The sequence below is a fragment of the Ambystoma mexicanum genome, chromosome 6q, assembly GCF_040938575.1.
Source record: "Ambystoma mexicanum isolate Mex_15411 chromosome 6q, UKY_AmexF1_1, whole genome shotgun sequence".
Taxonomy (NCBI): domain Eukaryota; kingdom Metazoa; phylum Chordata; class Amphibia; order Caudata; family Ambystomatidae; genus Ambystoma; species Ambystoma mexicanum.
The window spans coordinates 1,632,007,492-1,632,029,991 of NC_090937.1; the positions used below are offsets into that span (position 1 = coordinate 1,632,007,492).

A 22,500-nucleotide genomic window follows, 5' to 3' on the forward strand; every position below is an offset into this window, starting at 1 on the left:
GTTCTTGCATCCTAGTTTCCGCAACTGTCTATCGGTGAGGGGATTGAAGCGAGCAGGGCTCCTGGCCCCTCCCCGACAAAGCCCTGACGAAGGCCTGACAAAGGCCTATTCGCCTTGCCCTGACGGGCAAAGGTCCCAGCAGGCCACCGAGCACAGCACCTCAGCCTATTAGAGTGAGGTTTCAGGATCTCTCTCATCCTGTAAACCAACATACTGAGGAAGGTGAAACGTGTGGCTGCGCTCCTCACATGCTGAAGCAGCAGCAGCCCTTTCCCTGAAGCAAAGTTCCTTCATTCCTCCCCCCCATAACCCTTAGCAGGGGATTTATGGTAATTGAGTTGAGTTTCCAAACTGGCCCTTCCTTCCTTCCTTCCCATATCTGCCAGCTCGAGAAGGCTTGTTTTGTTGCACCTGGGAAGTAAAGTATCTACTTGCGAGAGAGAGAGAATGAGAGAGAGAGACAGAGAGAGAGAGACAGAGAGAGAAGGGGAAGGGGTGTTGGCAGTTAGGGTGTGAGCTAGAGAAATGAGGCCTGTCTGCAAAAGGCCATGGGATGGGAGTGCATGGTTGCAGGTTGTTTGGCTTTGTAAGGCCTACTGCCCGCTTCACTCGAAACTGGGTCTAGGGTTGTCGGTTTGTAGGCTGTAAAAGCCCAGAAAAGCTCTTGTTCTCCAACCAGCAGAGTGGCGCAGCGGAAGCGTGCTGGGCCCATAACCCAGAGGTCGATGGATCGAAACCATCCTCTGCTAAATTTTTTCAAATTATGTTTTTGTGTCATGGCATTAGGGCACAAAGAGCTGTAAGTGCCTGGATGCAATGTCATTCCTTGAACTTGCTGCCTCGTTCCACTCTTGCGCTAAATAGGAGAGGGTCCCAGCCCAGCCAACAAAATGTACTGTTCAATCAAACCAAACTTAAAACCAAGCTCCTTTTTTAAGGGGTCCCGGGGAAATGTTGGGCTGACCGGCAAGACCTCATGATGCGAACTGCTTCTGCGTCAAACGCAAGCTTTTTTCATTCCCAGCCAATGACTTATTCTTATTTCTAAGGGGCGCTCCATCACATACCCCAGACAGGCAGGTGTTGGTGGTATAGTGGTGAGCATAGCTGCCTTCCAAGCAGTTGACCCGGGTTCGATTCCCGGCCAACGCAGATCAAATCTTTAAATTGTTCAAAATGCATTTTTGGGAAATCAGACTCATGCTGAAAGCAAAGCTGACACACTTTTCGCGAAAATCAAAACCCCATCCAGGAAAGGTTCTTGCATCCTAGTTTCTGCAACTGTCTATCGGTGAGGGGATTGAAGCGAGCAGGGCTCCTGGCCCCTCCCCGACAAAGCCCTGACGAAGGCCTGACAAAGGCCTATTCGCCTTGCCCTGACGGGCAAAGGTCCCAGCAGGCCACCGAGCACAGCACCTCAGCCTATTAGAGTGAGGTTTCAGGATCTCTCTCATCCTGTAAACCAACATACTGAGGAAGGTGAAACGTGTGGCTGCGCTCCTCACATGCTGAAGCAGCAGCTGCCCTTTCCCTGAAGCAAAGTTCCTTCATTCCTCCCTCCCATAACCCTTAGCAGGGGATTTATGGTAATTGAGTTGAGTTTCCAAACTGGCCCTTCCTTCCTTCCTTCCCATATCTGCCAGCTCGAGAAGGCTTGTTTTGTTGCACCTGGGAAGTAAAGTATCTATTTGCGAGAGAGAGAGAATGAGAGAGAGAGACAGAGAGAGAGAGACAGAGAGAGAAGGGGAAGGGGTGTTGGCAGTTAGGGTGTGAGCTAGAGAAATGAGGCCTGTCTGCAAAAGGCCATGGGATGGGAGTGCATGGTTGCAGGTTGTTTGGCTTTGTAAGGCCTACTGCCCGCTTCACTCGAAACTGGGTCTAGGGTTGTCGGTTTGTAGGCTGTAAAAGCCCAGAAAAGCTCTTGTTCTCCAACCAGCAGAGTGGCGCAGCGGAAGCGTGCTGGGCCCATAACCCAGAGGTCGATGGATGGGCCCATAACCCAGAGGTCGATGGATCGAAACCATCCTCTGCTAAGTTTTTTCAAATTATGTTTTTGTGTCATGGCATTAGGGCACAAAGAGCTGTAAGTGCCTGGATGCAATGTCATTCCTTGAACTTGCTGCCTCGTTCCACTCTTGCACTAAATAGGAGAGGGTCCCAGCCCAGCCAACAAAATGTACTGTTCAATCAAACCAAACTTAAAACCAAGCTCCTTTTTTAAGGGGTCCCGGGGAAATGTTGGGCTGACCGGCAAGACCTCATGATGCGAACTGCTTCTGCGTCAAACGCAAGCTTTTTTCATTCCCAGCCAAAGACTTATTCTTATTTCTAAGGGGCGCTCCATCACATAGCCCAGACAGGCAGGCGTTGGTGGTATAGTGGTGAGCATAGCTGCCTTCCAAGCAGTTGACCCAGATCAAATCTTTAAATTGTTCAAAATGCATTTTTGGGAAATCAGACTCATGCTGAAAGCAAAGCTGACACACTTTTCGTGAAAATCAAAACCCCATCCAGGAAAGGTTCTTGCATCCTAGTTTCCGCAACTGTCTATCGGTGAGGGGATTGAAGCGAGCAGGGCTCCTGGCCCCTCCCCGACAAAGCCCTGACGAAGGCTTGACAAAGGCCTATTCGCCTTGCCCTGACGGGCAAAGGTCCCAGCAGGCCACCGAGCACAGCACCTCAGCCTATTAGAGTGAGGTTTCAGGATCTCTCTCATCCTGTAAACCAACATACTGAGGAAGGTGAAACGTGTGGCTGCGCTCCTCACATGCTGAAGCAGCAGCAGCCCTTTCCCTGAAGCAAAGTTCCTTCATTCCTCCCCCCCATAACCCTTAGCAGGGGATTTATGGTAATTGAGTTGAGTTTCCAAACTGGCCCTTCCTTCCTTCCTTCCCATATCTGCCAGCTCGAGAAGGCTTGTTTTGTTGCACCTGGGAAGTAAAGTATCTACTTGCGAGAGAGAGAGAATGAGAGAGAGAGACAGAGAGAGAGAGACAGAGAGAGAAGGGGAAGGGGTGTTGGCAGTTAGGGTGTGAGCTAGAGAAATGAGGCCTGTCTGCAAAAGGCCATGGGATGGGAGTGCGTGGTTGCAGGTTGTTTGGCTTTGTAAGGCCTACTGCCCGCTTCACTCGAAACTGGGTCTAGGGTTGTCGGTTTGTAGGCTGTAAAAGCCCAGAAAAGCTCTTGTTCTCCTACCAGCAGAGTGGCGCAGCGGAAGCGTGCTGGGCCCATAACCCAGAGGTCGATGGATCGAAACCATCCTCTGCTAAGTTTTTTCAAATTATGTTTTTGTGTCATGGCATTAGGGCACAAAGAGCTGTAAGTGCCTGGATGCAATGTCATTCCTTGAACTTGCTGCCTCGTTCCACTCTTGCGCTAAATAGGAGAGGGTCCCAGCCCAGCCAACAAAATGTACTGTTCAATCAAACCAAACTTAAAACCAAGCTCCTTTTTTAAGGGGTCCCGGGGAAATGTTGGGCTGACCGGCAAGACCTCATGATGCGAACTGCTTCTGCGTCAAACGCAAGCTTTTTTCATTCCCAGCCAATGACTTATTCTTATTTCTAAGGGGCGCTCCATCAGATAGCCCAGACAGGCAGGCGTTGGTGGTATAGTGGTGAGCATAGCTGCATTCCAAGCAGTTGACCCGGGTTCGATTCCCGGCCAACGCAGATCAAATCTTTAAATTGTTCAAAATGCATTTTTTGGAAATCAGACTCATGCTGAAAGCAAAGCTGACACACTTTTCGTGAAAATCAAAACCCCATCCAGGAAAGGTTCTTGCATCCTAGTTTCTGCAACTGTCTATCGGTGAGGGGATTGAAGCGAGCAGGGCTCCTGGCCCCTCCCCGACAAAGCCCTGACGAAGGCCTGACAAAGGCCTATTCGCCTTGCCCTGACGGGCAAAGGTCCCAGCAGGCCACCGAGCACAGCACCTCAGCCTATTAGAGTGAGGTTTCAGGATCTCTCTCATCCTGTAAACCAACATACTGAGGAAGGTGAAACGTGTGGCTGCGCTCCTCACATGCTGAAGCAGCAGCAGCCCTTTCCCTGAAGCAAAGTTCCTTCATTCCTCCCTCCCATAACCCTTAGCAGGGGATTTATGGTAATTGAGTTGAGTTTCCAAACTGGCCCTTCCTTCCTTCCTTCCCATATCTGCCAGCTCGAGAAGGCTTGTTTTGTTGCACCTGGGAAGTAAAGTATCTATTTGCGAGAGAGAGAGAATGAGAGAGAGAGACAGAGAGAGAGAGACAGAGAGAGAAGGGGAAGGGGTGTTGGCAGTTAGGGTGTGAGCTAGAGAAATGAGGCCTGTCTGCAAAAGGCCATGGGATGGGAGTGCGTGGTTGCAGGTTGTTTGGCTTTGTAAGGCCTACTGCCCGCTTCACTCGAAACTGGGTCTAGGGTTGTCGGTTTGTAGGCTGTAAAAGCCCAGAAAAGCTCTTGTTCTCCAACCAGCAGAGTGGCACAGCGGAAGCGTGCTGGGCCCATAACCCAGAGGTCGATGGAACGAAACCATCCTCTGCTAAGTTTTTTCAAATTATGTTTTTGTGTCATGGCATTAGGGCACAAAGAGCTGTAAGTGCCTGGATGCAATGTCATTCCTTGAACTTGCTGCCTCGTTCCACTCTTGCGCTAAATAGGAGAGGGTCCCAGCCCAGCCAACAAAATGTACTGTTCAATCAAACCAAACTTAAAACCAAGCTCCTTTTTTAAGGGGTCCCGGGGAAATGTTGGGCTGACCGGCAAGACCTCATGATGCGAACTGCTTCTGCGTCAAACGCAAGCTTTTTTCATTCCCAGCCAATGACTTATTCTTATTTCTAAGGGGCGCTCCATCAGAGAGCCCAGACAGGCAGGTGTTGGTGGTATAGTGGTGAGCATAGCTGCCTTCCAAGCAGTTGACCCAGGTTCGATTAACGGCCAACGCAGATCAAATCTTTAAATTGTTCAAAATGCATTTTTTGGAAATCAGACTCATGCTGAAAGCAAAGCTGACACACTTTTCGCGAAAATCAAAACCCCATCCAGGAAAGGTTCTTGCATCCTAGTTTCTGCAACTGTCTATCGGTGAGGGGATTGAAGCGAGCAGGGCTCCTGGCCCCTCCCCGACAAAGCCCTGACGAAGGCCTGACAAAGGCCTATTCGCCTTGCCCTGACGGGCAAAGGTCCCAGCAGGCCACCGAGCACAGCACCTCAGCCTATTAGAGTGAGGTTTCAGGATCTCTCTCATCCTGTAAACCAACATACTGAGGAAGGTGAAACGTGTGGCTGCGCTCCTCACATGCTGAAGCAGCAGCAGCCCTTTCCCTGAAGCAAAGTTCCTTCATTCCTCCCCCCCATAACCCTTAGCAGGGGATTTATGGTAACTGAGTTGAGTTTCCAAACTGGCCCTTCCTTCCTTCCTTCCCATATCTGCCAGCTCGAGAAGGCTTGTTTTGTTGCACCTGGGAAGTAAAGTATCTACTTGCGAGAGAGAGAGAATGAGAGAGAGAGACAGAGAGAGAGAGACAGAGAGAGAAGGGGAAGGGGTGTTGGCAGTTAGGGTGTGAGCTAGAGAAATGAGGCCTGTCTGCAAAAGGCCATGGGATGGGAGTGCGTGGTTGCAGGTTGTTTGGCTTTGTAAGGCCTACTGCCCGCTTCACTCGAAACTGGGTCTAGGGTTGTCGGTTTGTAGGCTGTAAAAGCCCAGAAAAGCTCTTGTTCTCCAACCAGCAGAGAGGCGCAGCGGAAGCGTGCTGGGCCCATAACCCAGAGGTCGATGGATCGAAACCATCCTCTGCTAAATTTTTTCAAATTATGTTTTTGTGTCATGGCATTAGGGCACAAAGAGCTGTAAGCGCCTGGATGCAATGTCATTCCTTGAACTTGCTGCCTCGTTCCACTCTTGCGCTAAATAGGAGAGGGTCCCAGCCCAGCCAACAAAATGTACTGTTCAATCAAACCAAACTTAAAACCAAGCTCCTTTTTTAAGGGGTCCCGGGGAAATGTTGGGCTGACCGGCAAGACCTCATGATGCGAACTGCTTCTGCGTCAAACGCAAGCTTTTTTCATTCCCAGCCAATGACTTATTCTTATTTCTAAGGGGCGCTCCATCAGATAGCCCAGACAGGCAGGCGTTGGTGGTATAGTGGTGAGCATAGCTGCCTTCCAAGCAGTTGACCCGGGTTCGATTCCCGGCCAACGCAGATCAAATCTTTAAATTGTTCAAAATGCATTTTTGGGAAATCAGACTCATGCTGAAAGCAAAGCTGACACACTTTTCGCGAAAATCAAAACCCCATCCAGGAAATGTTCTTGCATCCTAGTTTCTGCAACTGTCTATCGGTGAGGGGATTGAAGCGAGCAGGGCTCCTGGCCCCTGCCCGACAAAGCCCTGACGAAGGCCTGACAAAGGCCTATTCGCCTTGCCCTGACGGGCAAAGGTCCCAGCAGGCCACCGAGCACAGCACCTCAGCCTATTAGAGTGAGGTTTCAGGATCTCTCTCATCCTGTAAACCAACATACTGAGGAAGGTGAAACGTGTGGCTGCGCTCCTCACATGCTGAAGCAGCAGCAGCCCTTTCCCTGAAGCAAAGTTCCTTCATTCCTCCCTCCCATAACCCTTAGCAGGGGATTTATGGTAATTGAGTTGAGTTTCCAAACTGGCCCTTCCTTCCTTCCTTCCCATATCTGCCAGCTCGAGAAGGCTTGTTTTGTTGCACCTGGGAAGTAAAGTATCTATTTGCGAGAGAGAGAGAATGAGAGAGAGAGACAGAGAGAGAGAGACAGTGAGAGAAGGGGAAGGGGTGTTGGCAGTTAGGGTGTGAGCTAGAGAAATGAGGCCTGTCTGCAAAAGGCCATGGGATGGGAGTGCGTGGTTGCAGGTTGTTTGGCTTTGTAAGGCCTACTGCCCGCTTCGCTCGAAACTGGGTCTAGGGTTGTCGGTTTGTAGGCTGTAAAAGCCCCGAAAAGCTCTTGTTCTCCAACCAGCAGAGTGGCACAGCGGAAGCGTGCTGGGCCCATAACCCAGAGGTCGATGGAACGAAACCATCCTCTGCTAAGTTTTTTCAAATTATGTTTTTGTGTCATGGCATTAGGGCACAAAGAGCTGTAAGTGCCTGGATGCAATGTCATTCCTTGAACTTGCTGCCTCGTTCCACTCTTGCGCTAAATAGGAGAGGGTCCCAGCCCAGCCAACAAAATGTACTGTTCAATCAAACCAAACTTAAAACCAAGCTCCTTTTTTAAGGGGTCCCGGGGAAATGTTGGGCTGACCGGCAAGACCTCATGATGCGAACTGCTTCTGCGTCAAACGCAAGCTTTTTTCATTCCCAGCCAATGACTTATTCTTATTTCTAAGGGGCGCTCCATCAGAGAGCCCAGACAGGCAGGCGTTGGTGGTATAGTGGTGAGCATAGCTGCCTTCCAAGCAGTTGACCTGGGTTCGATTCCCGGCCAACGCAGATCAAATCTTTAAATTGTTCAAAATGCATTTTTGGGAAATCAGACTCATGCTGAAAGCAAAGCTGACACACTTTTCGCGAAAATCAAAACCCCATCCAGGAAAGGTTCTTGCATCCTAGTTTCCGCAACTGTCTATCGGTGATCGGATTGAAGCGAGCAGGGCTCCTGGCCCCTCCCCGACAAAGCCCTGACGAAGGCCTGACAAAGGCCTATTCGCCTTGCCCTGACGGGCAAAGGTCCCAGCAGGCCACCGAGCACAGCACCTCAGCCTATTAGAGTGAGGTTTCAGGATCTCTCTCATCCTGTAAACCAACATACTGAGGAAGGTGAAACGTGTGGCTGCGCTCCTCACATGCTGAAGCAGCAGCAGCCCTTTCCCTGAAGCAAAGTTCCTTCATTCCTCCCCCCCATAACCCTTAGCAGGGGATTTATGGTAATTGAGTTGAGTTTCCAAACTGGCCCTTCCTTCCTTCCTTCCCATATCTGCCAGCTCGAGAAGGCTTGTTTTGTTGCACCTGGGAAGTAAAGTATCTACTTGCGAGAGAGAGAGAATGAGAGAGAGAGACAGAGAGAGAGAGACAGAGAGAGAAGGGGAAGGGGTGTTGGCAGTTAGGGTGTGAGCTAGAGAAATGAGGCCTGTCTGCAAAAGGCCATGGGATGGGAGTGCGTGGTTGCAGGTTGTTTGGCTTTGTAAGGCCTACTGCCCGCTTCACTCGAAACTGGGTCTAGGGTTGTCGGTTTGTAGGCTGTAAAAGCCCAGAAAAGCTCTTGTTCTCCAACCAGCAGAGTGGCGCAGCGGAAGCGTGCTGGGCCCATAACCCAGAGGTCGATGGATCGAAACCATCCTCTGCTAAATTTTTTCAAATTATGTTTTTGTGTCATGGCATTAGGGCACAAAGAGCTGTAAGTGCCTGGATGCAATGTCATTCCTTGAACTTGCTGCCTCGTTCCACTCTTGCGCTAAATAGGAGAGGGTCCCAGCCCAGCCAACAAAATGTACTGTTCAATCAAACCAAACTTAAAACCAAGCTCCTTTTTTAAGGGGTCCCGGGGAAATGTTGGGCTGACCGGCAAGACCTCATGATGCGAACTGCTTCTGCGTCAAACGCAAGCTTTTTTCATTCCCAGCCAATGACTTATTCTTATTTCTAAGGGGCGCTCCATCACATACCCCAGACAGGCAGGTGTTGGTGTTATAGTGGTGAGCATAGCTGCCTTCCAAGCAGTTGACCCGGGTTCGATTCCCGGCCAACGCAGATCAAATCTTTAAATTGTTCAAAATGCATTTTTGGGAAATCAGACTCATGCTGAAAGCAAAGCTGACACACTTTTCGCGAAAATCAAAACCCCATCCAGGAAAGGTTCTTGCATCCTAGTTTCTGCAACTGTCTATCGGTGAGGGGATTGAAGCGAGCAGGGCTCCTGGCCCCTCCCCGACAAAGCCCTGACAAAGGCCTATTCGCCTTGCCCTGACGGGCAAAGGTCCCAGCAGGCCACCGAGCACAGCACCTCAGCCTATTAGAGTGAGGTTTCAGGATCTCTCTCATCCTGTAAACCAACATACTGAGGAAGGTGAAACGTGTGGCTGCGCTCCTCACATGCTGAAGCAGCAGCTGCCCTTTCCCTGAAGCAAAGTTCCTTCATTCCTCCCTCCCATAACCCTTAGCAGGGGATTTATGGTAATTGAGTTGAGTTTCCAAACTGGCCCTTCCTTCCTTCCTTCCCATATCTGCCAGCTCGAGAAGGCTTGTTTTGTTGCACCTGGGAAGTAAAGTATCTATTTGCGAGAGAGAGAGAATGAGAGAGAGAGACAGAGAGAGAGAGACAGAGAGAGAAGGGGAAGGGGTGTTGGCAGTTAGGGTGTGAGCTAGAGAAATGAGGCCTGTCTGCAAAAGGCCATGGGATGGGAGTGCATGGTTGCAGGTTGTTTGGCTTTGTAAGGCCTACTGCCCGCTTCACTCGAAACTGGGTCTAGGGTTGTCGGTTTGTAGGCTGTAAAAGCCCAGAAAAGCTCTTGTTCTCCAACCAGCAGAGTGGCGCAGCGGAAGCGTGCTGGGCCCATAACCCAGAGGTCGATGGATGGGCCCATAACCCAGAGGTCGATGGATCGAAACCATCCTCTGCTAAGTTTTTTCAAATTATGTTTTTGTGTCATGGCATTAGGGCACAAAGAGCTGTAAGTGCCTGGATGCAATGTCATTCCTTGAACTTGCTGCCTCGTTCCACTCTTGCACTAAATAGGAGAGGGTCCCAGCCCAGCCAACAAAATGTACTGTTCAATCAAACCAAACTTAAAACCAAGCTCCTTTTTTAAGGGGTCCCGGGGAAATGTTGGGCTGACCGGCAAGACCTCATGATGCGAACTGCTTCTGCGTCAAACGCAAGCTTTTTTCATTCCCAGCCAAAGACTTATTCTTATTTCTAAGGGGCACTCCATCACATAGCCCAGACAGGCAGGCGTTGGTGGTATAGTGGTGAGCATAGCTGCCTTCCAAGCAGTTGACCCAGATCAAATCTTTAAATTGTTCAAAATGCATTTTTGGGAAATCAGACTCATGCTGAAAGCAAAGCTGACACACTTTTCGTGAAAATCAAAACCCCATCCAGGAAAGGTTCTTGCATCCTAGTTTCCGCAACTGTCTATCGGTGAGGGGATTGAAGCGAGCAGGGCTCCTGGCCCCTCCCCGACAAAGCCCTGACGAAGGCCTGACAAAGGCCTATTCGCCTTGCCCTGACGGGCAAAGGTCCCAGCAGGCCACCGAGCACAGCACCTCAGCCTATTAGAGTGAGGTTTCAGGATCTCTCTCATCCTGTAAACCAACATACTGAGGAAGGTGAAACGTGTGGCTGCGCTCCTCACATGCTGAAGCAGCAGCAGCCCTTTCCCTGAAGCAAAGTTCCTTCATTCCTCCCCCCCATAACCCTTAGCAGGGGATTTATGGTAATTGAGTTGAGTTTCCAAACTGGCCCTTCCTTCCTTCCTTCCCATATCTGCCAGCTCGAGAAGGCTTGTTTTGTTGCACCTGGGAAGTAAAGTATCTACTTGCGAGAGAGAGAGAATGAGAGAGAGAGACAGAGAGAGAGAGACAGAGAGAGAAGGGGAAGGGGTGTTGGCAGTTAGGGTGTGAGCTAGAGAAATGAGGCCTGTCTGCAAAAGGCCATGGGATGGGAGTGCGTGGTTGCAGGTTGTTTGGCTTTGTAAGGCCTACTGCCCGCTTCACTCGAAACTGGGTCTAGGGTTGTCGGTTTGTAGGCTGTAAAAGCCCAGAAAAGCTCTTGTTCTCCTACCAGCAGAGTGGCGCAGCGGAAGCGTGCTGGGCCCATAACCCAGAGGTCGATGGATCGAAACCATCCTCTGCTAAGTTTTTTCAAATTATGTTTTTGTGTCATGGCATTAGGGCACAAAGAGCTGTAAGTGCCTCGATGCAATGTCATTCCTTGAACTTGCTGCCTCGTTCCACTCTTGCGCTAAATAGGAGAGGGTCCCAGCCCAGCCAACAAAATGTACTGTTCAATCAAACCAAACTTAAAACCAAGCTCCTTTTTTAAGGGGTCCCGGGGAAATGTTGGGCTGACCGGCAAGACCTCATGATGCGAACTGCTTCTGCGTCAAACGCAAGCTTTTTTCATTCCCAGCCAATGACTTATTCTTATTTCTAAGGGGCGCTCCATCAGATAGCCCAGACAGGCAGGCGTTGGTGGTATAGTGGTGAGCATAGCTGCATTCCAAGCAGTTGACCCGGGTTCGATTCCCGGCCAACGCAGATCAAATCTTTAAATTGTTCAAAATGCATTTTTTGGAAATCAGACTCATGCTGAAAGCAAAGCTGACACACTTTTCGTGAAAATCAAAACCCCATCCAGGAAAGGTTCTTGCATCCTAGTTTCTGCAACTGTCTATCGGTGAGGGGATTGAAGCGAGCAGGGCTCCTGGCCCCTCCCCGACAAAGCCCTGACGAAGGCCTGACAAAGGCCTATTCGCCTTGCCCTGACGGGCAAAGGTCCCAGCAGGCCACCGAGCACAGCACCTCAGCCTATTAGAGTGAGGTTTCAGGATCTCTCTCATCCTGTAAACCAACATACTGAGGAAGGTGAAACGTGTGGCTGCGCTCCTCACATGCTGAAGCAGCAGCAGCCCTTTCCCTGAAGCAAAGTTCCTTCATTCCTCCCTCCCATAACCCTTAGCAGGGGATTTATGGTAATTGAGTTGAGTTTCCAAACTGGCCCTTCCTTCCTTCCTTCCCATATCTGCCAGCTCGAGAAGGCTTGTTTTGTTGCACCTGGGAAGTAAAGTATCTATTTGCGAGAGAGAGAGAATGAGAGAGAGAGACAGAGAGAGAGAGACAGAGAGAGAAGGGGAAGGGGTGTTGGCAGTTAGGGTGTGAGCTAGAGAAATGAGGCCTGTCTGCAAAAGGCCATGGGATGGGAGTGCGTGGTTGCAGGTTGTTTGGCTTTGTAAGGCCTACTGCCCGCTTCACTCGAAACTGGGTCTAGGGTTGTCGGTTTGTAGGCTGTAAAAGCCCAGAAAAGCTCTTGTTCTCCAACCAGCAGAGTGGCACAGCGGAAGCGTGCTGGGCCCATAACCCAGAGGTCGATGGAACGAAACCATCCTCTGCTAAGTTTTTTCAAATTATGTTTTTGTGTCATGGCATTAGGGCACAAAGAGCTGTAAGTGCCTGGATGCAATGTCATTCCTTGAACTTGCTGCCTCGTTCCACTCTTGCGCTAAATAGGAGAGGGTCCCAGCCCAGCCAACAAAATGTACTGTTCAATCAAACCAAACTTAAAACCAAGCTCCTTTTTTAAGGGGTCCCGGGGAAATGTTGGGCTGACCGGCAAGACCTCATGATGCGAACTGCTTCTGCGTCAAACGCAAGCTTTTTTCATTCCCAGCCAATGACTTATTCTTATTTCTAAGGGGCGCTCCATCAGAGAGCCCAGACAGGCAGGTGTTGGTGGTATAGTGGTGAGCATAGCTGCCTTCCAAGCAGTTGACCCAGGTTCGATTAACGGCCAACGCAGATCAAATCTTTAAATTGTTCAAAATGCATTTTTTGGAAATCAGACTCATGCTGAAAGCAAAGCTGACACACTTTTCGCGAAAATCAAAACCCCATCCAGGAAAGGTTCTTGCATCCTAGTTTCTGCAACTGTCTATCGGTGAGGGGATTGAAGCGAGCAGGGCTCCTGGCCCCTCCCCGACAAAGCCCTGACGAAGGCCTGACAAAGGCCTATTCGCCTTGCCCTGACGGGCAAAGGTCCCAGCAGGCCACCGAGCACAGCACCTCAGCCTATTAGAGTGAGGTTTCAGGATCTCTCTCATCCTGTAAACCAACATACTGAGGAAGGTGAAACGTGTGGCTGCGCTCCTCACATGCTGAAGCAGCAGCAGCCCTTTCCCTGAAGCAAAGTTCCTTCATTCCTCCCCCCCATAACCCTTAGCAGGGGATTTATGGTAACTGAGTTGAGTTTCCAAACTGGCCCTTCCTTCCTTCCTTCCCATATCTGCCAGCTCGAGAAGGCTTGTTTTGTTGCACCTGGGAAGTAAAGTATCTACTTGCGAGAGAGAGAGAATGAGAGAGAGAGACAGAGAGAGAGAGACAGAGAGAGAAGGGGAAGGGGTGTTGGCAGTTAGGGTGTGAGCTAGAGAAATGAGGCCTGTCTGCAAAAGGCCATGGGATGGGAGTGCGTGGTTGCAGGTTGTTTGGCTTTGTAAGGCCTACTGCCCGCTTCACTCGAAACTGGGTCTAGGGTTGTCGGTTTGTAGGCTGTAAAAGCCCAGAAAAGCTCTTGTTCTCCAACCAGCAGAGTGGCGCAGCGGAAGCGTGCTGGGCCCATAACCCAGAGGTCGATGGATCGAAACCATCCTCTGCTAAATTTTTTCAAATTATGTTTTTGTGTCATGGCATTAGGGCACAAAGAGCTGTAAGTGCCTGGATGCAATGTCATTCCTTGAACTTGCTGCCTCGTTCCACTCTTGCGCTAAATAGGAGAGGGTCCCAGCCCAGCCAACAAAATGTACTGTTCAATCAAACCAAACTTAAAACCAAGCTCCTTTTTTAAGGGGTCCCGGGGAAATGTTGGGCTGACCGGCAAGACCTCATGATGCGAACTGCTTCTGCGTCAAACGCAAGCTTTTTTCATTCCCAGCCAATGACTTATTCTTATTTCTAAGGGGCGCTCCATCAGATAGCCCAGACAGGCAGGCGTTGGTGGTATAGTGGTGAGCATAGCTGCCTTCCAAGCAGTTGACCCGGGTTCGATTCCCGGCCAACGCAGATCAAATCTTTAAATTGTTCAAAATGCATTTTTGGGAAATCAGACTCATGCTGAAAGCAAAGCTGACACACTTTTCGCGAAAATCAAAACCCCATCCAGGAAATGTTCTTGCATCCTAGTTTCTGCAACTGTCTATCGGTGAGGGGATTGAAGCGAGCAGGGCTCCTGGCCCCTGCCCGACAAAGCCCTGACGAAGGCCTGACAAAGGCCTATTCGCCTTGCCCTGACGGGCAAAGGTCCCAGCAGGCCACCGAGCACAGCACCTCAGCCTATTAGAGTGAGGTTTCAGGATCTCTCTCATCCTGTAAACCAACATACTGAGGAAGGTGAAACGTGTGGCTGCGCTCCTCACATGCTGAAGCAGCAGCAGCCCTTTCCCTGAAGCAAAGTTCCTTCATTCCTCCCTCCCATAACCCTTAGCAGGGGATTTATGGTAATTGAGTTGAGTTTCCAAACTGGCCCTTCCTTCCTTCCTTCCCATATCTGCCAGCTCGAGAAGGCTTGTTTTGTTGCACCTGGGAAGTAAAGTATCTATTTGCGAGAGAGAGAGAATGAGAGAGAGAGACAGAGAGAGAGAGACAGTGAGAGAAGGGGAAGGGGTGTTGGCAGTTAGGGTGTGAGCTAGAGAAATGAGGCCTGTCTGCAAAAGGCCATGGGATGGGAGTGCGTGGTTGCAGGTTGTTTGGCTTTGTAAGGCCTACTGCCCGCTTCGCTCGAAACTGGGTCTAGGGTTGTCGGTTTGTAGGCTGTAAAAGCCCCGAAAAGCTCTTGTTCTCCAACCAGCAGAGTGGCACAGCGGAAGCGTGCTGGGCCCATAACCCAGAGGTCGATGGAACGAAACCATCCTCTGCTAAGTTTTTTCAAATTATGTTTTTGTGTCATGGCATTAGGGCACAAAGAGCTGTAAGTGCCTGGATGCAATGTCATTCCTTGAACTTGCTGCCTCGTTCCACTCTTGCGCTAAATAGGAGAGGGTCCCAGCCCAGCCAACAAAATGTACTGTTCAATCAAACCAAACTTAAAACCAAGCTCCTTTTTTAAGGGGTCCCGGGGAAATGTTGGGCTGACCGGCAAGACCTCATGATGCGAACTGCTTCTGCGTCAAACGCAAGCTTTTTTCATTCCCAGCCAATGACTTATTCTTATTTCTAAGGGGCGCTCCATCAGAGAGCCCAGACAGGCAGGCGTTGGTGGTATAGTGGTGAGCATAGCTGCCTTCCAAGCAGTTGACCTGGGTTCAATTCCCGGCCAACGCAGATCAAATCTTTAAATTGTTCAAAATGCATTTTTTGGAAATCAGACTCATGCTGAAAGCAAAGCTGACACACTTTTCGCGAAAATCAAAACCCCATCCAGGAAAGGTTCTTGCATCCTAGTTTCTGCAACTGTCTATCGGTGAGGGGATTGAAGCGAGCAGGGCTCCTGGCCCCTCCCCGACAAAGCCCTGACGAAGGCCTGACAAAGGCCTATTCGCCTTGCCCTGACGGGCAAAGGTCCCAGCAGGCCACCGAGCACAGCACCTCAGCCTATTAGAGTGAGGTTTCAGGATCTCTCTCATCCTGTAAACCAACATACTGAGGAAGGTGAAACGTGTGGCTGCGCTCCTCACATGCTGAAGCAGCAGCAGCCCTTTCCCTGAAGCAAAGTTCCTTCATTCCTCCCCCCCATAACCCTTAGCAGGGGATTTATGGTAATTGAGTTGAGTTTCCAAACTGGCCCTTCCTTCCTTCCTTCCCATATCTGCCAGCTCGAGAAGGCTTGTTTTGTTGCACCTGGGAAGTAAAGTATCTACTTGCGAGAGAGAGAGAATGAGAGAGAGAGACAGAGAGAGAGAGACAGAGAGAGAAGGGGAAGGGGTGTTGGCAGTTAGGGTGTGAGCTAGAGAAATGAGGCCTGTCTGCAAAAGGCCATGGGATGGGAGTGCGTGGTTGCAGGTTGTTTGGCTTTGTAAGGCCTACTGCCCGCTTCACTCGAAACTGGGTCTAGGGTTGTCGGTTTGTAGGCTGTAAAAGCCCAGAAAAGCTCTTGTTCTCCAACCAGCAGAGTGGCGCAGCGGAAGCGTGCTGGGCCCATAACCCAGAGGTCGATGGATCGAAACCATCCTCTGCTAAATTTTTTCAAATTATGTTTTTGTGTCATGGCATTAGGGCACAAAGAGCTGTAAGTGCCTGGATGCAATGTCATTCCTTGAACTTGCTGCCTCGTTCCACTCTTGCGCTAAATAGGAGAGGGTCCCAGCCCAGCCAACAAAATGTACTGTTCAATCAAACCAAACTTAAAACCAAGCTCCTTTTTTAAGGGGTCCCGGGGAAATGTTGGGCTGACCGGCAAGACCTCATGATGCGAACTGCTTCTGCGTCAAACGCAAGCTTTTTTCATTCCCAGCCAAAGACTTATTCTTATTTCTAAGGGGCGCTCCATCACATAGCCCAGACAGGCAGGCGTTGGTGGTATAGTGGTGAGCATAGCTGCCTTCCAAGCAGTTGACCTGGGTTCGATCCCGGCCAACGCAGATCAAATCTTTAAATTGTTCAAAATGCATTTTTGGGAAATCAGACTCATGCTGAAAGCAAAGCTGACACACTTTTCGCGAAAATCAAAACCCCATCCAGGAAAGGTTCTTGCATCCTAGTTTCCGCAACTGTCTATCGGTGAGGGGATTGAAGCGAGCAGGGCTCCTGGCCCCTCCCCGACAAAGCCCTGACGAAGGCCTGACAAAGGCCTATTCGCCTTGCCCTGACGGGCAAAGGTCCCAGCAGGCCACCGAGCACAGCACCTCAGCCTATTAGAGTGAGGTTTCAGGATCTCTCTCATCCTGTAAACCAACATACTGAGGAAGGTGAAACGTGTGGCTGCGCTCCTCACATGCTGAAGCAGCAGCAGCCCTTTCCCTGAAGCAAAGTTCCTTCATTCCTCCCCCCCATAACCCTTAGCAGGGGATTTATGGTAATTGAGTTGAGTTTCCAAACTGGCCCTTCCTTCCTTCCTTCCCATATCTGCCAGCTCGAGAAGGCTTGTTTTGTTGCACCTGGGAAGTAAAGTATCTACTTGCGAGAGAGAGAGAATGAGAGAGAGAGACAGAGAGAGAGAGACAGAGAGAGAAGGGGAAGGGGTGTTGCCAGTTAGGGTGTGAGCTAGAGAAATGAGGCCTGTCTGCAAAAGGCCATGGGATGGGAGTGCATGGTTGCAGGTTGTTTGGCTTTGTAAGGCCTACTGCCCGCTTCACTCGAAACTGGGTCTAGGGTTGTCGGTTTGTAGGCTGTAAAAGCCCAGAAAAGCTCTTGTTCTCCAACCAGCAGAGTGGCGCAGCGGAAGCGTGCTGGGCCCATAACCCAGAGGTCGATGGATCGAAACCATCCTCTGCTAAATTTTTTCAAATTATGTTTTTGTGTCATGGCATTAGGGCACAAAGAGCTGTAAGTGCCTGGATGCAATGTCATTCCTTGAACTTGCTGCCTCGTTCCACTCTTGCGCTAAATAGGAGAGGGTCCCAGCCCAGCCAACAAAATGTACTGTTCAATCAAACCAAACTTAAAACCAAGCTCCTTTTTTAAGGGGTCCCGGGGAAATGTTGGGCTGACCGGCAAGACCTCATGATGCGAACTGCTTCTGCGTCAAACGCAAGCTTTTTTCATTCCCAGCCAATGACTTATTCTTATTTCTAAGGGGCGCTCCATCAGATAGCCCAGACAGGCAGGCGTTGGTGGTATAGTGGTGAGCATAGCTGCCTTCCAAGCAGTTGACCCGGGTTCGATTCCCGGCCAACGCAGATCAAATCTTTAAATTGTTCAAAATGCATTTTTGGGAAATCAGACTCATGCTGAAAGCAAAGCTGACACACTTTTCGCGAAAATCAAAACCCCATCCAGGAAATGTTCTTGCATCCTAGTTTCTGCAACTGTCTATCGGTGAGGGGATTGAAGCGAGCAGGGCTCCTGGCCCCTCCCCGACAAAGCCCTGACGAAGGCCTGACAAAGGCCTATTCGCCTTGCCCTGACGGGCAAAGGTCCCAGCAGGCCACCGAGCACAGCACCTCAGCCTATTAGAGTGAGGTTTCAGGATCTCTCTCATCCTGTAAACCAACATACTGAGGAAGGTGAAACGTGTGGCTGCGCTCCTCACATGCTGAAGCAGCAGCAGCCCTTTCCCTGAAGCAAAGTTCCTTCATTCCTCCCCCCCATAACCCTTAGCAGGGGATTTATGGTAATTGAGTTGAGTTTCCAAACTGGCCCTTCCTTCCTTCCTTCCCATATCTGCCAGCTCGAGAAGGCTTGTTTTGTTGCACCTGGGAAGTAAAGTATCTACTTGCGAGAGAGAGAGAATGAGAGAGAGAGACAGAGAGAGAGAGACAGAGAGAGAAGGGGAAGGGGTGTTGGCAGTTAGGGTGTGAGCTAGAGAAATGAGGCCTGTCTGCAAAAGGCCATGGGATGGGAGTGCGTGGTTGCAGGTTGTTTGGCTTTGTAAGGCCTACTGCCCGCTTCACTCGAAACTGGGTCTAGGGTTGTCGGTTTGTAGGCTGTAAAAGCCCAGAAAAGCTCTTGTTCTCCAACCAGCAGAGTGGCGCAGCGGAAGCGTGCTGGGCCCATAACCCAGAGGTCCATGGATCGAAACCATCCTCTGCTAAGTTTTTTCAAATTATGTTTTTGTGTCATGGCATTAGGGCACAAAGAGCTGTAAGTGCCTGGATGCAATGTCATTCCTTGAACTTGCTGCCTCGTTCCACTCTTGCGCTAAATAGGAGAGGGTCCCAGCCCAGCCAACAAAATGTACTGTTCAATCAAACCAAACTTAAAACCAAGCTCCTTTTTTAAGGGGTCCCGGGGAAATGTTGGGCTGACCGGCAAGACCTCATGATGCGAACTGCTTCTGCGTCAAACGCAAGCTTTTTTCATTCCCAGCCAATGACTTATTCTTATTTCTAAGGGGCGCTCCATCAGATAGCCCAGACAGGCAGGCGTTGGTGGTATAGTGGTGAGCATAGCTGCCTTCCAAGCAGTTGACCCGGGTTCGATTCCCGGCCAACGCAGATCAAATCTTTAAATTGTTCAAAATGCATTTTTGGGAAATCAGACTCATGCTGAAAGCAAAGCTGACACACTTTTCGCGAAAATCAAAACCCCATCCAGGAAATGTTCTTGCATCCTAGTTTCTGCAACTGTCTATCGGTGAGGGGATTGAAGCGAGCAGGGCTCCTGGCCCCTCCCCGACAAAGCCCTGACGAAGGCCTGACAAAGGCCTATTCGCCTTGCCCTGACGGGCAAAGGTCCCAGCAGGCCACCGAGCACAGCACCTCAGCCTATTAGAGTGAGGTTTCAGGATCTCTCTCATCCTGTAAACCAACATACTGAGGAAGGTGAAACGTGTGGCTGCGCTCCTCACATGCTGAAGCAGCAGCAGCCCTTTCCCTGAAGCAAAGTTCCTTCATTCCTCCCCCCCATAACCCTTAGCAGGGGATTTATGGTAATTGAGTTGAGTTTCCAAACTGGCCCTTCCTTCCTTCCTTCCCATATCTGCCAGCTCGAGAAGGCTTGTTTTGTTGCACCTGGGAAGTAAAGTATCTACTTGCGAGAGAGAGAGAATGAGAGAGAGAGACAGAGAGAGAGAGACAGAGAGAGAAGGGGAAGGGGTGTTGGCAGTTAGGGTGTGAGCTAGAGAAATGAGGCCTGTCTGCAAAAGGCCATGGGATGGGAGTGCGTGGTTGCAGGTTGTTTGGCTTTGTAAGGCCTACTGCCCGCTTCACTCGAAACTGGGTCTAGGGTTGTCGGTTTGTAGGCTGTAAAAGCCCAGAAAAGCTCTTGTTCTCCAACCAGCAGAGTGGCGCAGCGGAAGCGTGCTGGGCCCATAACCCAGAGGTCCATGGATCGAAACCATCCTCTGCTAAGTTTTTTCAAATTATGTTTTTGTGTCATGGCATTAGGGCACAAAGAGCTGTAAGTGCCTGGATGCAATGTCATTCCTTGAACTTGCTGCCTCGTTCCACTCTTGCGCTAAATAGGAGAGGGTCCCAGCCCAGCCAACAAAATGTACTGTTCAATCAAACCAAACTTAAAACCAAGCTCCTTTTTTAAGGGGTCCCGGGGAAATGTTGGGCTGACCGGCAAGACCTCATGATGCGAACTGCTTCTGCGTCAAACGCAAGCTTTTTTCATTCCCAGCCAATGACTTATTCTTATTTCTAAGGGCCGCTCCATCACATAGCCCAGACAGGCAGGTGTTGGTGGTATAGTGGTGAGCATAGCTGCCTTCCAAGCAGTTGACCCAGGTTCGATTCCCGGCCAACGCAGATCAAATCTTTAAATTGTTCAAAATGCATTTTTGGGAAATCAGACTCATGCTGAAAGCAAAGCTGACACACTTTTCGCGAAAATCAAAACCCCATCCAGGAAAGGTTCTTGCATCCTAGTTTCTGCAACTGTCTATCGGTGAGGGGATTGAAGCGAGCAGGGCTCCTGGCCCCTCCCCGACAAAGCCCTGACGAAGGCCTGACAAAGGCCTATTCGCCTTGCCCTGACGGGCAAAGGTCCCAGCAGGCCACCGAGCACAGCACCTCAGCCTATTAGAGTGAGGTTTCAGGATCTCTCTCATCCTGTAAACCAACATACTGAGGAAGGTGAAACGTGTGGCTGCGCTCCTCACATGCTGAAGCAGCAGCTGCCCTTTCCCTGAAGCAAAGTTCCTTCATTCCTCCCTCCCATAACCCTTAGCAGGGGATTTATGGTAATTGAGTTGAGTTTCCAAACTGGCCCTTCCTTCCTTCCTTCCCATATCTGCCAGCTCGAGAAGGCTTGTTTTGTTGCACCTGGGAAGTAAAGTATCTATTTGCGAGAGAGAGAGAATGAGAGAGAGAGACAGAGAGAGAGAGACAGAGAGAGAAGGGGAAGGGGTGTTGGCAGTTAGGGTGTGAGCTAGAGAAATGAGGCCTGTCTGCAAAAGGCCATGGGATGGGAGTGCATGGTTGCAGGTTGTTTGGCTTTGTAAGGCCTACTGCCCGCTTCACTCGAAACTGGGTCTAGGGTTGTCGGTTTGTAGGCTGTAAAAGCCCAGAAAAGCTCTTGTTCTCCAACCAGCAGAGTGGCGCAGCGGAAGCGTGCTGGGCCCATAACCCAGAGGTCGATGGATGGGCCCAGAGGTCGATGGATGGAAACCATCCTCTGCTAAGTTTTTTCAAATTATGTTTTTGTGTCATGGCATTAGGGCACAAAGAGCTGTAAGTGCCTGGATGCAATGTCATTCCTTGAACTTGCTGCCTCGTTCCACTCTTGCACTAAATAGGAGAGGGTCCCAGCCCAGCCAACAAAATGTACTGTTCAATCAAACCAAACTTAAAACCAAGCTCCTTTTTTAAGGGGTCCCGGGGAAATGTTGGGCTGACCGGCAAGACCTCATGATGCGAACTGCTTCTGCGTCAAACGCAAGCTTTTTTCATTCCCAGCCAAAGACTTATTCTTATTTCTAAGGGGCGCTCCATCACATAGCCCAGACAGGCAGGCGTTGGTGGTATAGTGGTGAGCATAGCTGCCTTCCAAGCAGTTGACCCAGATCAAATCTTTAAATTGTTCAAAATGCATTTTTGGGAAATCAGACTCATGCTGAAAGCAAAGCTGACACACTTTTCGTGAAAATCAAAACCCCATCCAGGAAAGGTTCTTGCATCCTAGTTTCTGCAACTGTCTATCGGTGAGGGGATTGAAGCGAGCAGGGCTCCTGGCCCCTCCCCGACAAAGCCCTGACGAAGGCCTGACAAAGGCCTATTCGCCTTGCCCTGACGGGCAAAGGTCCCAGCAGGCCACCGAGCACAGCACCTCAGCCTATTAGAGTGAGGTTTCAGGATCTCTCTCATCCTGTAAACCAACATACTGAGGAAGGTGAAACGTGTGGCTGCGCTCCTCACATGCTGAAGCAGCAGCAGCCCTTTCCCTGAAGCAAAGTTCCTTCATTCCTCCCTCCCATAACCCTTAGCAGGGGATTTATGGTAATTGAGTTGAGTTTCCAAACTGGCCCTTCCTTCCTTCCTTCCCATATCTGCCAGCTCGAGAAGGCTTGTTTTGTTGCACCTGGGAAGTAAAGTATCTATTTGCGAGAGAGAGAGAATGAGAGAGAGAGACAGAGAGAGAGAGACAGTGAGAGAAGGGGAAGGGGTGTTGGCAGTTAGGGTGTGAGCTAGAGAAATGAGGCCTGTCTGCAAAAGGCCATGGGATGGGAGTGCGTGGTTGCAGGTTGTTTGGCTTTGTAAGGCCTACTGCCCGCTTCACTCGAAACTGGGTCTAGGGTTGTCGGTTTGTAGGCTGTAAAAGCCCCGAAAAGCTCTTGTTCTCCAACCAGCAGAGTGGCACAGCGGAAGCGTGCTGGGCCCATAACCCAGAGGTCGATGGAACGAAACCATCCTCTGCTAAGTTTTTTCAAATTATGTTTTTGTGTCATGGCATTAGGGCACAAAGAGCTGTAAGTGCCTGGATGCAATGTCATTCCTTGAACTTGCTGCCTCGTTCCACTCTTGCGCTAAATAGGAGAGGGTCCCAGCCCAGCCAACAAAATGTACTGTTCAATCAAACCAAACTTAAAACCAAGCTCCTTTTTTAAGGGGTCCCGGGGAAATGTTGGGCTGACCGGCAAGACCTCATGATGCGAACTGCTTCTGCGTCAAACGCAAGCTTTTTTCATTCCCAGCCAATGACTTATTCTTATTTCTAAGGGGCGCTCCATCAGAGAGCCCAGACAGGCAGGCGTTGGTGGTATAGTGGTGAGCATAGCTGCCTTCCAAGGTGTTGACCCGGGTTC

At 50.2% G+C, this 22,500-nt stretch overlaps 11 non-coding genes across 11 annotated transcripts; all 11 read left to right on the forward strand.

The window, feature by feature from the left end:
* The first annotated feature begins 677 nt into the window (after window positions 1–677).
* On the forward strand, window positions 678–749 carry TRNAM-CAU (transfer RNA methionine (anticodon CAU)). The gene has a single exon. It is a non-coding gene; the product is annotated as a tRNA-Met (tRNA).
* A 2,447-nt stretch (window positions 750–3,196) lies between these two features.
* Window positions 3,197–3,268, forward strand: TRNAM-CAU (transfer RNA methionine (anticodon CAU)). The gene has a single exon. It is a non-coding gene; the product is annotated as a tRNA-Met (tRNA).
* A 2,845-nt stretch (window positions 3,269–6,113) lies between these two features.
* Window positions 6,114–6,185, forward strand: TRNAG-UCC (transfer RNA glycine (anticodon UCC)). The gene has a single exon. It is a non-coding gene; the product is annotated as a tRNA-Gly (tRNA).
* A 2,039-nt stretch (window positions 6,186–8,224) lies between these two features.
* Window positions 8,225–8,296, forward strand: TRNAM-CAU (transfer RNA methionine (anticodon CAU)). The gene has a single exon. It is a non-coding gene; the product is annotated as a tRNA-Met (tRNA).
* A 2,436-nt stretch (window positions 8,297–10,732) lies between these two features.
* Window positions 10,733–10,804, forward strand: TRNAM-CAU (transfer RNA methionine (anticodon CAU)). The gene has a single exon. It is a non-coding gene; the product is annotated as a tRNA-Met (tRNA).
* Window positions 10,805–13,246: 2,442 nt separating this feature from the next.
* On the forward strand, window positions 13,247–13,318 carry TRNAM-CAU (transfer RNA methionine (anticodon CAU)). The gene has a single exon. It is a non-coding gene; the product is annotated as a tRNA-Met (tRNA).
* Window positions 13,319–13,649: 331 nt separating this feature from the next.
* On the forward strand, window positions 13,650–13,721 carry TRNAG-UCC (transfer RNA glycine (anticodon UCC)). The gene has a single exon. It is a non-coding gene; the product is annotated as a tRNA-Gly (tRNA).
* A 2,039-nt stretch (window positions 13,722–15,760) lies between these two features.
* Window positions 15,761–15,832, forward strand: TRNAM-CAU (transfer RNA methionine (anticodon CAU)). Its single transcript has one exon. It is a non-coding gene; the product is annotated as a tRNA-Met (tRNA).
* Window positions 15,833–17,016: 1,184 nt separating this feature from the next.
* TRNAM-CAU (transfer RNA methionine (anticodon CAU)) lies at window positions 17,017–17,088 on the forward strand. Its single transcript has one exon. It is a non-coding gene; the product is annotated as a tRNA-Met (tRNA).
* A 331-nt stretch (window positions 17,089–17,419) lies between these two features.
* On the forward strand, window positions 17,420–17,491 carry TRNAG-UCC (transfer RNA glycine (anticodon UCC)). The gene has a single exon. It is a non-coding gene; the product is annotated as a tRNA-Gly (tRNA).
* Window positions 17,492–18,676: 1,185 nt separating this feature from the next.
* Window positions 18,677–18,748, forward strand: TRNAG-UCC (transfer RNA glycine (anticodon UCC)). The gene has a single exon. It is a non-coding gene; the product is annotated as a tRNA-Gly (tRNA).
* Window positions 18,749–22,500: the final 3,752 nt, after the last annotated feature.